The sequence below is a fragment of the Astyanax mexicanus genome, chromosome 2 (assembly GCF_023375975.1).
Source record: "Astyanax mexicanus isolate ESR-SI-001 chromosome 2, AstMex3_surface, whole genome shotgun sequence".
NCBI lineage: Eukaryota > Metazoa > Chordata > Actinopteri > Characiformes > Acestrorhamphidae > Astyanax > Astyanax mexicanus.
The window spans coordinates 58,733,891-58,746,592 of record NC_064409.1 but is presented as its reverse complement, the minus strand read 5'-3'; the positions used below and the strand labels follow the sequence as shown (position 1 = coordinate 58,746,592).

At 38.9% G+C, this 12,702-nt stretch overlaps 1 protein-coding gene across 1 annotated transcript in view; it reads right to left on the bottom strand.

Moving 5' to 3' along the window:
- Window positions 1-12,702, bottom strand: part of cpne8 (copine VIII) — an 88,457-nt gene that overhangs the window by 70,114 nt on the left and 5,641 nt on the right. The gene's annotated exons all lie outside the window — the stretch shown is intronic.

Genomic DNA, 12,702 nt, shown 5'->3' with positions numbered 1-12,702 from the left:
TATTTGAAATATCAATTTCTCAGTTTTTTCTTATTTCTCTTATTTTTATTCCATTTTCTCCCAATTGTCACGACCAATTACCCAACCACCTTATTAGGACTCAACCTTTCAATAGCAATGCCCCAACACCAGAAGGGCAAAGACTAGCACATGCCGCCTCCGATACATGTGAAGATGCTGATGCAGCACTGCCGAGTAGCATCATAGTGTGCTCAAAGGAAAGCGCAGCGACTTGGTTCCAATACATCAGCTCACAGACGCCTTCTGCTGATCGACATCACCCTTTGGAGTGATGAGGGCAAAGAGCGCCATTTACCCACCCAGAGAGAGCAAGGCCAATTGTGCTCTCTCGGTGCTCCATCAGGCGATGGCAAGCTACATGAACAGGATTTGAACCGGCGATCTCCTGAATATTTTCTCAGTTAACAATATTATGACACTATTTGTTATATAAATTGTACACATTTTTCTGCAACTAATATGAAACTGCGATGTAATTTATGTAACTACCCAAATAAGGAACTAACACAGGCACTAAAAAGTTTAGATGCTCATGAGGTTAAATAACCTAATAATAAACGTAGGCTTAAAAAATGAGCCCTAGAATGTCAAACTGTAGTATGGTATGGTACATGGAACTGATAAACACGAAACATTGCTGTTTGCTGCTTCAAAAGATAATTTAGAATGACCAAAACAGAGCTGGAAAACATACCAAATTCAAAACTGCACTGCTTTGCCCACCAGCAAAAGCCCTAGTCTATAAAACACAAGAACAATGGGAGAATGTGGTGTTGCTGATACTGAAGAGCAGCACATCACCAATCACCACCAGACACTGATAGTTAATAGAAAACGTGTCACCATAAAAAGTGGTCTAGTAACCACAGTTTTTCTGTGCCACCGTTCACAACAGAGGAGCTCAAACACTGAATGCGAAGTAAAAAAAGTTCAAATAGGGTTCTGTGCTAGACTATTTTTCCATCTTTTTTCATTATCTGCTCACTCAAAACCAATCTGAATTACATCAGCAGACCACCAAAAAGAAGCTACAAAAAGCTGAACCTGGAGAAGTGAGTGAGAGCCAGACAAAAAGTCTCTTCAGCACAATGCTAACATCACATAAAGCTGAGACGACACAAAAAGGAAAAAAGGACAGAGACAGTGTTCAGCAAGACTTGTTAATCAGACTTTTAGGGTGTACTCATACTTAGCACGGTTTGGTTAAATTGTGCTGGAGCAAGTTTCTGCCCCCTCAAAACTCCCCATTGGCCTGCAATCACACCGCATTTAAACAATACGTGCCCGAGCACACTTAGGTCATTGCTGACTGTGGTCAGTGGGCTTGCTGGTGTTGTGCCAAAGTCAGTATCCCTGCCATGCAAAGCACCCCCTCTCGGGAGCGTGCCTTCTTAATAAAAGCGGAGATAATCCATTTTAACTTTCTTGAACCGTGCTCTGGCCCACTTCTCCAAGCAGGCCAGGGCATGGTTTAGCGTACCTAGTCCAGGCACAGTTTGGAGCGATCAAACTAGTCATTGAGCAATGCCTACTGTGTGTACACTCTAAGTGTATTTTTGTGTTAAAACTATTTTTTTGAAAATAAATAAAAATAAGAAAATTTCAGAAATGTCAGAATCAGATTCAGAATCACTTAAATTTCGCCAAGTACATTACACATACAAGGAATTTGGCTTAGTGAGAGCAACACATGTATGACATGTAACAGTTACAAAGACCATAGACATTACAATACGAAAGAAAATACAATAAACAATAAATAGATTAAGAATATAGCAAAAGGACTAAAGGAATAAAGAGCACTGAAGAGCAATAGAAGCTAAGAGATAGATTAAATGAAATAAAATAATATAAAAATCAGAACTGTACACAAATGAATATTATTGTATCCAAAAATTATTGAGATTTATGTTAAATATTGTCAGTAAAGAAAGTTGCAGACGATGTTTACATAACAGAAGAACATCAGTACAGCTGTGCACATAAGCAAAGTGCAAGTGAGTAAATTGTAAGAAGTCTAGACAGTACAGTTCAGTGAGTGAGGTGGGGCTCAGGGGTGTCCACTGTGGTTAAGGAGTGCTACAGCTCTGGGGAAGAAGCTGTTAGCGTGTCGTGTTTGCTGTTTCAAAATACTGTGTGAAAGGAAAATGAGCATGTTTTGTTATAAGGCAAACCAACAAAGTATTTGATTGACTGGTTAAACAACCGTTAGCAATTTTACCCCAGCCAAAGTCACCTTCTTACTATTTACTTACTGAAATGCTCAAAAACACATTTTTGGCATCTGAAAATGAGGAAGAGCCTGCACCCTGCCCTCTTCCCGTGTGGCTCTGCAGCCATGTGAAAGGACGGGTTGTGGGAGCGATTGATGGAGAGTGATGTATCTAGATCAGCCGCCCCACTGGTGCTGAGGCAGGCTGCCACTGAGGCAGGCTCGCGTGGCTGTGGGCGAGAGGCATTCTGTCAGTGCATATGCACCACTTCCCTGTTCGATTACACCACAGAAACTGATAACAAGTGATAGCCCACTCCACCACGCTTCACTGTTCATCCAGTGCAAGCCATCTGAGTGTATATGTGTGTATATGTGTGTGTGTGTGTGTGTGTGCGTGCGTGCATGTGCGTTCCACCCTTTAGAAGGGGTTTCGTAAGATGCCACATATTCATGCAAGATTGAAGGAGTACAGTACACGCTCTGCAGGACACACGCTATAATTCTCAAAACGGCCTAACCTCCATCTTCTGAACGCTTATTTTCAGGCATATTAACTTCATTAGCGCCTAAAGCTCTATGTTTACTGTTAAATTATTAATTTTTATGACTCATTATTCAGTAACTGTATAAATTATTTGATATGTACCATTAAATGAAAATGTGATCTAAGCAGTGAGGAAGTTTTAAGGGGCAAATGTGGTGTACAGATATTGGAGTTTAGGCGGCTTTAAAGACCTGTGCGCTTGAAACAGCGTGTGCATAAATCCTGCATGTAATGAACTGAAAAGGTGCATCCATATTTATGCAGAACCATACTGAGCACCGGGAGCTTTAAACACTTCCAACATTTTCAACATTTATGGTTCTTTCAGCACATTATATATCCGCAGAGAGAAGGAAGAGAGGAAGAGAAAGACAGAAAGAAGAGAGACTAAAAGTGAGTGAAAGCTTGTGGGGAATCCTTCTCATCAAAGATTTACACGTCAGATCTGCCACATAACACCACATTTCCATTTTAAATCCCTGCACAGCGGGGTCCTCCTACCACGTCATTCTAAACACAGTGTGCACCCAGCGCTGGGAGCACATACTAAAGAGGGATAATAAAGACAAATTATTCCTTTAATTACAGGCTGCAAGTTTGTGGATACCTAGCTTTTTTCTGTTCTTGATGATTTTTATTTGGTAAAAATAAGACAAACTTTATAAAGGGTTTATAAAAGGTTTACAATTAGTTTATTAATGGTTATTAATTAGGTTGTAAATGCCTAAAAATCATTAATAATCAGTTATAACATACGTAGAAAGAGCAACAATATAGATGGCTGTGCGTTCACTATTTGGCAAACAACAGCTCATTGTTGGCCTTCCTACATATGTGTTATAACTGATTATTAATGATTTTTAAGGCATTTACAACCTAATTAGCAACCATTAATAACAAATTATTATAATAACTAGTAACATTAATAACTAATTGTAAACCATTTATAAACCCTTGAGGTTTATAAATGGTTCAGCAACTTGATATACTCCGATACATCAGCTCACAGACGCCTTGTGCTGATCAACATCACTCTTGGAGTGATGAGGGGAAAGAGCGCCAACTACCCACCCACAGAGTGTAAAGCCAATTGTGCTCTCTCAGGGCTCCGGTAGCCGATGGCAAGCTACATGAACATGCTACATGATTTGAACCGGCGATCTCCTGATCATAGTGGTAGCACCTTAGTCCACTGGACCACTCGGAGCCCCCAAAATTGCAAATCTAGGGTAATAAAAAGAGCTTATCCTGCTTTTTTTTTAATATCTGTTTCTACTGTCCAATAAAGGCTTTCTACTAGATGTGAGGACTCAACTTAAGGTAAATCAAATTAATTTGATTCAATGAATTACCGTTTTAATAAATTTTTCAAAATGGGATAATCGAGATTCTGCATCTTTCCATATAGAAGCTACCAGAGGGAATCTCAGTAGGCAGACATTTGCTTCTGTCAGAAACCTGTAAAGAACTCTTTTATTTGGCAGTGATTTTCATTTTTTGCACTTTCCCTTCACTGAAATATAAAAGGTTATGTTTGCATCATGTTTAATGTAAAAGCTTTATGTAAGGTTGAAGGGGGCTGCTTACAATTTGTTAAAAAAATGTAAAGGAAACAATAGCTTCTGCATCACTTTAAATGGTAAGAACTTAAAATCGTAATCGTAATCGAGAATCGCTCATACAGCTCTGGAAAAAATTAAGAGACTACTTCAGTTTCTGAATCAGTTTCTCTAGGTATATGGGTTTATAGGTATATGTTTGAGTAAAATTAATATTGTATTCAGTAAACTACGGACCATATTTTTCCCAAATTCCAAATATATATATACAAGTTTTAAGAGTTCAGAAATCAATATTTGGTGGAAACCACAGTTTTAATGCATCTTGGCATGTTCTCCTCCACCAGTCTTACACACTGCTTTTGGATAAATTTATGCCACTCCTGGTGTAATAATTCAAGCCGTTCAGTTTGGTTTGATGGCTTGTAATCATCCATCTGCCTCTTGATTATATTCCAGAGGTTTTTAATTTGGTAAAATCAAATAAACTCATCATTTTTAAGTGCTCTCTTATTTTTTCCTGAACTGTATATTTGAAAAATATTGAGATTTTTCTTTTTTTTTTTACAATATCGCCCAGCCCTAGTTCGACTGCACTTAAGTCAAAAATATTGGTAAGCTCAAGATATTGGATAATCACCACCCCAACCTTATTTCCAACTTCACAGCTCATCCCATAATATGAATGTTGTATTGGAAAGGACAGCAGAGCTTAGACTCAATAACAAGAACACAGGCAGCAGATGCGAGTCACCAACCAGTGTTTATTAACACAAAGCACCCAAAATAACCTATACACTTAGTTACTATACTTATATGTCTTTCTTTTGCTTTAACACCCCTTGCTCCCACTCACAAGTCTCTCCAGCCCTTCCAGCCACCAGCTAGTCTCTCTCCTGTGGTCACTGAGAGCTGAGCTTAAAAAGTGTTTGTAGCATTCCCTCATGAGTAGCACCTGTAAACAATTTAAGGACAACGCTAGCCAGTCCAAATCAGGACTGAACTCTACGGCTCTGCCTTCCTCCCGCCACACCTGGTGCCAATAAGTTTAACTTTTATCAGCATGCTGAGTGATAGGGAGAGGGAGGGCCAATCAGATCTGTGCTTTATAATGAATGCTGAGACTCTAAATAACACACACTGGAGTAACAAGAAACACCAAATGGAGAAGAAAGCAAGTCCTTTTTAAGTACTTCAGATGCTAATTATTTTCTGGGATTCTGTTGTAACAGTATACATACAGTACCAGTCAAAAGTTAGAAAACACTTTCTCATTCAGTCTTCTTCTTCTTTTTTGTTTCTACATTGGAAAGTAGGGGTGTAACAGTACAGAAAATTCACAGTTCGGTTAACACCTCGGTATAAACCCCACGATTCGGTATGTTTTCGGTAGGGTTGGTAAAAAAATAAAGAGGCTGGGCATTCTGTATAGCCTCACCCTATTCACTCCATAATAACAATGGAATTTTAATTATAATCATGTTGTGTATTTTTGATGGAATATTGTAACAGGGTTCAAGCACTTTTATTAAATGCTTAAAAGCAGGGTTCTCTCTTACTGTCATCATGAGAGGATCCATCTTTTGGATCTTGTTGGAACAAACAAACAATGAGCCTGATTGTGACGCTTTATTAAGAACGAAAACAACAGCATTACTTTTACTAAGCATATTACTAGAGAGAGAGAGAGAGAGTGAGAGAGAGAGAGAGAGAGAGAGAAAGAAAGAGAGGTGAAGATTCTGCATGCGTTTGCACGAACCAAACTGTGACCCATGTACCGTGACAGTTCATAAAGAACACACGTACCGTTACGCCCCTATTAGAGATTGATATAAATTATGTAATAGAAAAAAATGTTGCGCTCCACAATCCCCTGACCAAAACCCAACTGAGATGGTGATTTGGGATGAGCTGGAGCTTCACGGCATAAAGAAAAAGCAACAACTATTGTTCAGAACCTCCAGGAACTCCTTCAAGATGCTGAGAAAACAATTCCAGGTGACTGTACCTGAAGACACTGAGATTAAAAAACTGTCCCCAAAGATAAATGTGGTACTTAGAAGAATCTAAAGTATAAAACATATTCTGGTTTGTTTAACAGTTTTTGTTTACAAAATATGCGTCTCTGTATAGCTTTAATGTCTTCAATATTAAATTTACAATCTAAAAAAGAAGTGTGCCCAAACTTTTGACTGGTGCTGGAATATGAACCTAGTGTTGAAGCTTGTACCATACCAAAAACATCACTCTGAGAAACATAAATGACATTTCTGCTGGGCACTACATGTGATATTTTATCCAGGCAAATTGCTCTTTAAAATTCAAAGAAACAGTTTTATGCTAATCAGCCATAAAGTTCCCATTTTACACAGTTTAGTATGAGAGACAGTATTGAGCTGCTGCACACCAACACAATACATCTGCTTCAAAAGAAACAGTTACTACACACAAAACAATTATTACACACAAGCCCACCTCAGGTCAATATTCTTAATGAGTGCATCACTAGCGTACTGACGGAGCACAGTCATCAATATTGATGCTAAATTTTAAATCATCAGAGTCCCAGAAAACAGCTGACGCCGGGAAAAACTACAGCGCCATGTAGCCCTAGATTCTGAAGGCGTAAAGGGAAAGGCTTGTGTCAGGAAAAATCTACATGTCTCTCTTAACATCATCTCCACGCCTGTGGAGGAGAAATATGAATCACCTTTGATGTCGGCTGTCATAAGGAGAGAGATTTCACAGCATGTAAGAAACCAGGTTAATAAGGATATATCTACACTGCGGTGGAATTAAGGGAACAGCCTGCTGGAGTCATCTTTGATGTACAGTGCTATGAAAAAGCATTTGCTCCCATTCCACTTTTTTTTGCATATGTGGCCTATTTAATGTTTCAGATCTTCCAAATGATGTTTAAATGCACAGCCTCCCTCAGCCCTCAGTATCAGCAGATCGCCTGCCCTCACAGCACTTCTGAAAATAAACGTTAGAGTGTCAATAACAGGGGAGTGAAGGCAGGGCTTAGTATATCTGGGTTACTCATATTCACAGGGTCGTGGATTCAGTACCTTCCCACGTTTGACAAGATGCCTCTGGCCACTGTTGGGTCCTAAAACAAAGTCTTTAAAATCTGCATTTATCTGCATAAGAAAACTTTTATTGGACACATTTCTTGTTTTAATGTACAGCAGCGTTTTAGAGTCATTAAGTAATATTATGACTTCAATCTCGTAATATAATGTCTTTATTCTCGAAATTTTACATCTTTATTCTCATAATATAACTACTTTTTCTCGTAATCAAACACGTCATGTTGCAATGTTTTGATTCTTGACACAAGAAGTAGATACACAGCACTGTCTCTGTGTCTGTGTGAGTGAGAGGCTGCTGCTGCCTGAGAAGCAGGAGGGGGAGCATGAGGTTGGGCGTGTGCTTGTAACCGTACTTTTAATAATTTTTTATTTGAGTGCTCGGCTCTGACTCCGCTCTTGATCGGTCCGGACATGAGGCAGCGTGCGGGTGGGTGCGGGCCTGGTGACGTCATGGGCCCTGCATTGTTTAATATCGTGATATATATACATAATCGAAAAAAGAAAATTTGTATCTTTATTCTTGTAAAATTTGTTCTTGTAATATTACATCTTTATTTCCGAAGTGAATTGTTTTTATTTTTTTGGCATGGCCCTAAAATGCTGTTGTATTAATGCAACAAGGAGCATATGGGTGAAAAACATAATTACACTGACAAATACTAGCCTTGTGTCCCATGATGTGTGTGGGACCTCCTACACTGAATGTGGATGTGATTTCAGATTTCTGAGTTGCTTGTCTGATCGTATGCACAATTCTATCCAGCTGCTGCCAGTAGCTTTATAAGTATCATTACATTTATTGCACAAAAAATATAAAAGATTTATTCACAACCAAGTGCACTCACAAGAAAAAAATTATGTTGTAAATTGCTTCCCTAAACCTGATAACTGGCTGTGTCACTCTTGACAGTAAGAAACCCATTCCAATGTTTCCTTTAACTTCTAACTTGCAATCGGTCCTTTTCTTTGCTGTGGAAGAGTTTTTGGCTTTGGTTGATTTAGAACCCTGAGAGGTGTTGTAAGTTTATTCTGCTCACAGCGCCAAACTGCTGTATATTGGATGTCGGCTCCATCTTCATCTGAAATTCTTGTATAAGTGGTCAGTGAAGAGCCATATGGTCATCTCATCTTCCTCACAGTCGTTCTCTTCTCGATGATAATAGAAGAAAGAAGAGTCCATGGCTACGTTCACATTACCACATTATGACATTACTGAAGTGACTCATAGCTGATTTTTTCATGGCTGTGTGAACGTGCCAAATTCAATTTTTTTTTTTTTTATCAGATTTTAGTATGTGGTCCTAAATCATGCAAAATTAATGTGAACGATCAAATCAGAATTTATGCGTCTTTTTGCTTTTAGGCATGCGCTACGTGCTTCTCTCTCGTACCCACACATCTCTTGGTGCAGCTGTGCAGCTATAGCTAAAAAAACAGCAAAAGCAAACCGCCTGCCCTTTTTTCACCTCCTTGACCTGAACATATACTTCAGACCAGCTGTTTACTCTCCACTCCAGCAAAAGATGCTCCACATATGAGCTGCTAACACATACATTTCATATAAATGTATTATAAAGCTACAAGTCGTCTCTCAAATATGCAATTTCTTGTTGTTGGTAAAGAAGATGATGTTTATACACGTATCAATGTGCACATGTGAGGCCTTTCGGAGACAGATTAAATCACGTTTAACACATATCACTTACAAGGTCACTTACATTTGTGAATGTGAACTGTCTGGACAGCCAAGTCTGGGTCTGAGCAAAAAATTGTATTTGAGCAAAGTGGCTTGTAATGTAAACGTAGCATAAGAGACCTTTAGTGCAGAAGTATGTCCCAAGCTCAGACACTGACAGTAGCCAGGCCAGAGCATGGCACTGATGGCTCGACTCCCCGACTAGGTCTCCATGGCAACACAACATGGTCCAACACCATGGTGGGACTCCATGGTCCGACTCCATGGTGCAACTCGACTCTTGACTCAGGGTCTGACTACTTCAATAGAAAGGGGGGCTGGAACAAGATATGTGTTCAGAGAAACTAATTATGGTCATATTTCCATATAACACTAAAATCAGATGTCCAGCAGTGCTAATCAACACAGTCTAAAGGAATTTGACTTGGCCTATGAGGCTGGAATATCATGTGAATGACTATCTAAGGTCTTTACAGATGACACCTTGATTAGAATAGTCCAGAAAACATATGACAAACTTTTATACAGAAATGCCTAAACGGGCAAATATAAGACTATATTACTTATTAATTTAATTAGGAAATTATCCTACAAGGGAAATCAGTTTTCACATGTGTAACTGTCAGGTAGGGAGCAGGAACGAGACGTGGAGAGCGGACGCACTTGCGAATAAAAATTGCAAACAAAGGAATAAAGAAAAAGTAACACGGATTACATAGAATACACTGGAACACCAAACCTGACTGACATTACAACGTACAACCACAGAGGAGGAACTCAGGAACTAGGAGGACTATTTATACACACTGAAGGGAACAGGAAACGAGAAACACCTGGGACCAGGTAACAAGGGGGCGGAACAGGTAAGCGCACAGAAGACAGGGGCGGAGACAAGGGATGCACACAGGGCACCAGCAGAGGGTAAATAAACACAGGGACAGACTAGAGAGCATGGACACGACAGTACCAAAGGTTTTAAAAAAGTAAATTAATAATAATAAATAAATTACCTTTCAAAAGTGACACTACGTGTTTACTTATGTTGTTTTAATGTAAAAATGTTTAAAAAAGTTAGTGTGATGATCTAAAACATAGTAACAAATGTAACAAATAAGCAACAACAAGTTAAAATGCAGTTTGACATTAAAGGGAATGTTAAGATCACACGAACAGTCCAGTCAGCTGAATGCTCAGGTACATTTAAAAAGTTTTAGCATAAAGAGCGTCTGTCTCCCTGACGTGTCCAACATCTATGGCTGCGCTCTATTGACCGGACCCCCTGCTAGCCTGCAGCCTTCAATATACTGAGACAACACATGTCAACAGAGGCACTTCTTCCCTTGACTATTAAAAGGTTAACTGCAAAGGTCAGAATCAGTCTGAGACAGAAAAAGACCTTCTGCTTCCATGTTGTCAGGCAGGTCCTCATTTTACATTGTTACTTGTGCTATGATTAATCTTCAAGCCATGAAAGTTTAATGAGCTTTCTGTCATGTTATGTGTTTTATGTAGTGCAGCATTGTACCTTTCAGCATCATTGCTCTGAACACATTCATGAAAAATCATTTTTGTGTTTCCATCCATCACAGTATCCAGCATGCATTAAGCAAATATGTCACTGGATCCCTGCGGCTCTGAACAAATCCTGACTTACAGCAAAGGCATTGATCTACAGCCTAATGAATATATTTGGACTGCAAGCTATTATTGGCTGTAGATGTCTTAAAATATTTACTCCCACAGCATCAAAGTGGGTTTTGCTTGTCTTTAAACTGGAAAATTACCTTCTATAGACTAATTTGTTCACTGTAGTAAAACCTGAGTAGCCATTAATATTCATTACACCTAATGAATATTTAATTATGCAGATGTACTGATTGTCAGATTTGATTTTGGCCAGACTGATGTTTTTAAGAATGACGGCAGCTGGAAGCCATAGGTTGATACAGCAATTACAGAGGCCTTCAGCCAATCAAAATAGTCAATTAAACACAAATATCCTCATTATGTAAATCAGGCTCAGAAATGTCAAAGTCTGTTGTGGGGCATTGTATTATGGCCCTAAAATTTTCATCTTACAATTTACATTTACACTAAACACTTTAGGTACTGGTACAAAGGTACACTTCAAGAATATATGGAAGACACCTAAAACGGCCAAAAGCTAATGCTAGTTTGACAAAAGGAGTTTCAGGAGGCTCCCATGTCTATGTTACCTTCTGTCTTTCCCCTAGTTATGCTGCTATACTCAGATCATTAGCCACATTCTGATTATGTTGTATATTATATGTTCCCTATAAATCAAGTAAAAACTAATTCCATCTTTCTGCCCTTCTCCGAGTTGCTACTGGCTACTTGTCTGACCTGATACAGATGAATGTTCGACCCCCAGGTTCTCCTGTAGCCTGTCCGGTCAGACAGCCAGTGAAGTCTTTGGACATCAGGCTTTCCTATCACATTCCACAGATCAGCTACCCACCGTACAGTTTGTGCCACCTGCCTTGGACTATTTGCTCACCCTCCAGTACCGACTATATTGCATCTTATAAATCACACAGGCTCTGAACCTAAGATTCCAGCTATTCACACCAGCAACACTTTTATGGACTTTTATGACAATAAAATAGAAACTATTCAAGAAAACATTTAAACAGACACTAACAAGCACATCCTGTCTGTCATTACGGCAAAAAATAAGAGACCACTTAAAATTGATGAGTTTCTTTGATTTAACCAAATTAAAAACCTCTGGAATATAACCAAGAGGAAGATGGATGATCACAAGCCTTCAAATCAAGCTGAACCGCTTAAATTTTTGCACCAGGAGTGGCATAAAGTTTTCCAAAAGCAGTGTGTAAGACTGGTGGAGGAGAACATGCAGAGATGCATGAAAACTGATTAAAAACCAGGGTTATTCCACCAAATATTGATTTCTGAACTTGATAAATATGAACTTGTTTTCTTTGCATTATTTGAGGTCTGAAAGCTCTGCATCTTTTTTGTTATTTCAGCCATTCCTCATTTTCTGCAAATAAATTACAATATGCTCTTAATGACAATCTTTTTATTTGGAATTTGGGAGAAATGCTGTCCTTGCTTTATAGAATAAAGCAACAATGTTCCTTTTACTCAAACATATACCTATAAATAGCAAAATCAGAGAACTAAACTACTGCTGAAGTTACAAAATACACTCAAATAAATGAAAACATGCTCAGTGTCCTACTTTTCCTAAAGCTGTAGAGTGGGAAGAAGGCCCGTTCCTTCTGCTGGAACCAGCTTCTATTAAAAAGCAGCTATCTAATCTCAGTGTTCCGCAAATTTCATTAAAAGTTTAACTTTACTACAGACCACTGAGCAATTCACAGCAATTACTTTTCTAATCTGCAGAAGACATTACACCTGGCTTTTTTCCACAGGAAGAGCTGCAGTCTGTGGAGAGCGTTCAAACGCCTTTAAAGTCAAAGCATTTCAGTACGCTTTCACTTCTATTCACAGGAACTGTTTTAGCATTAACAATCCTTAACAGTTTTTAGTCTGAGAGTCGCACTCAGTTGTCCTTCCTCGTGCAC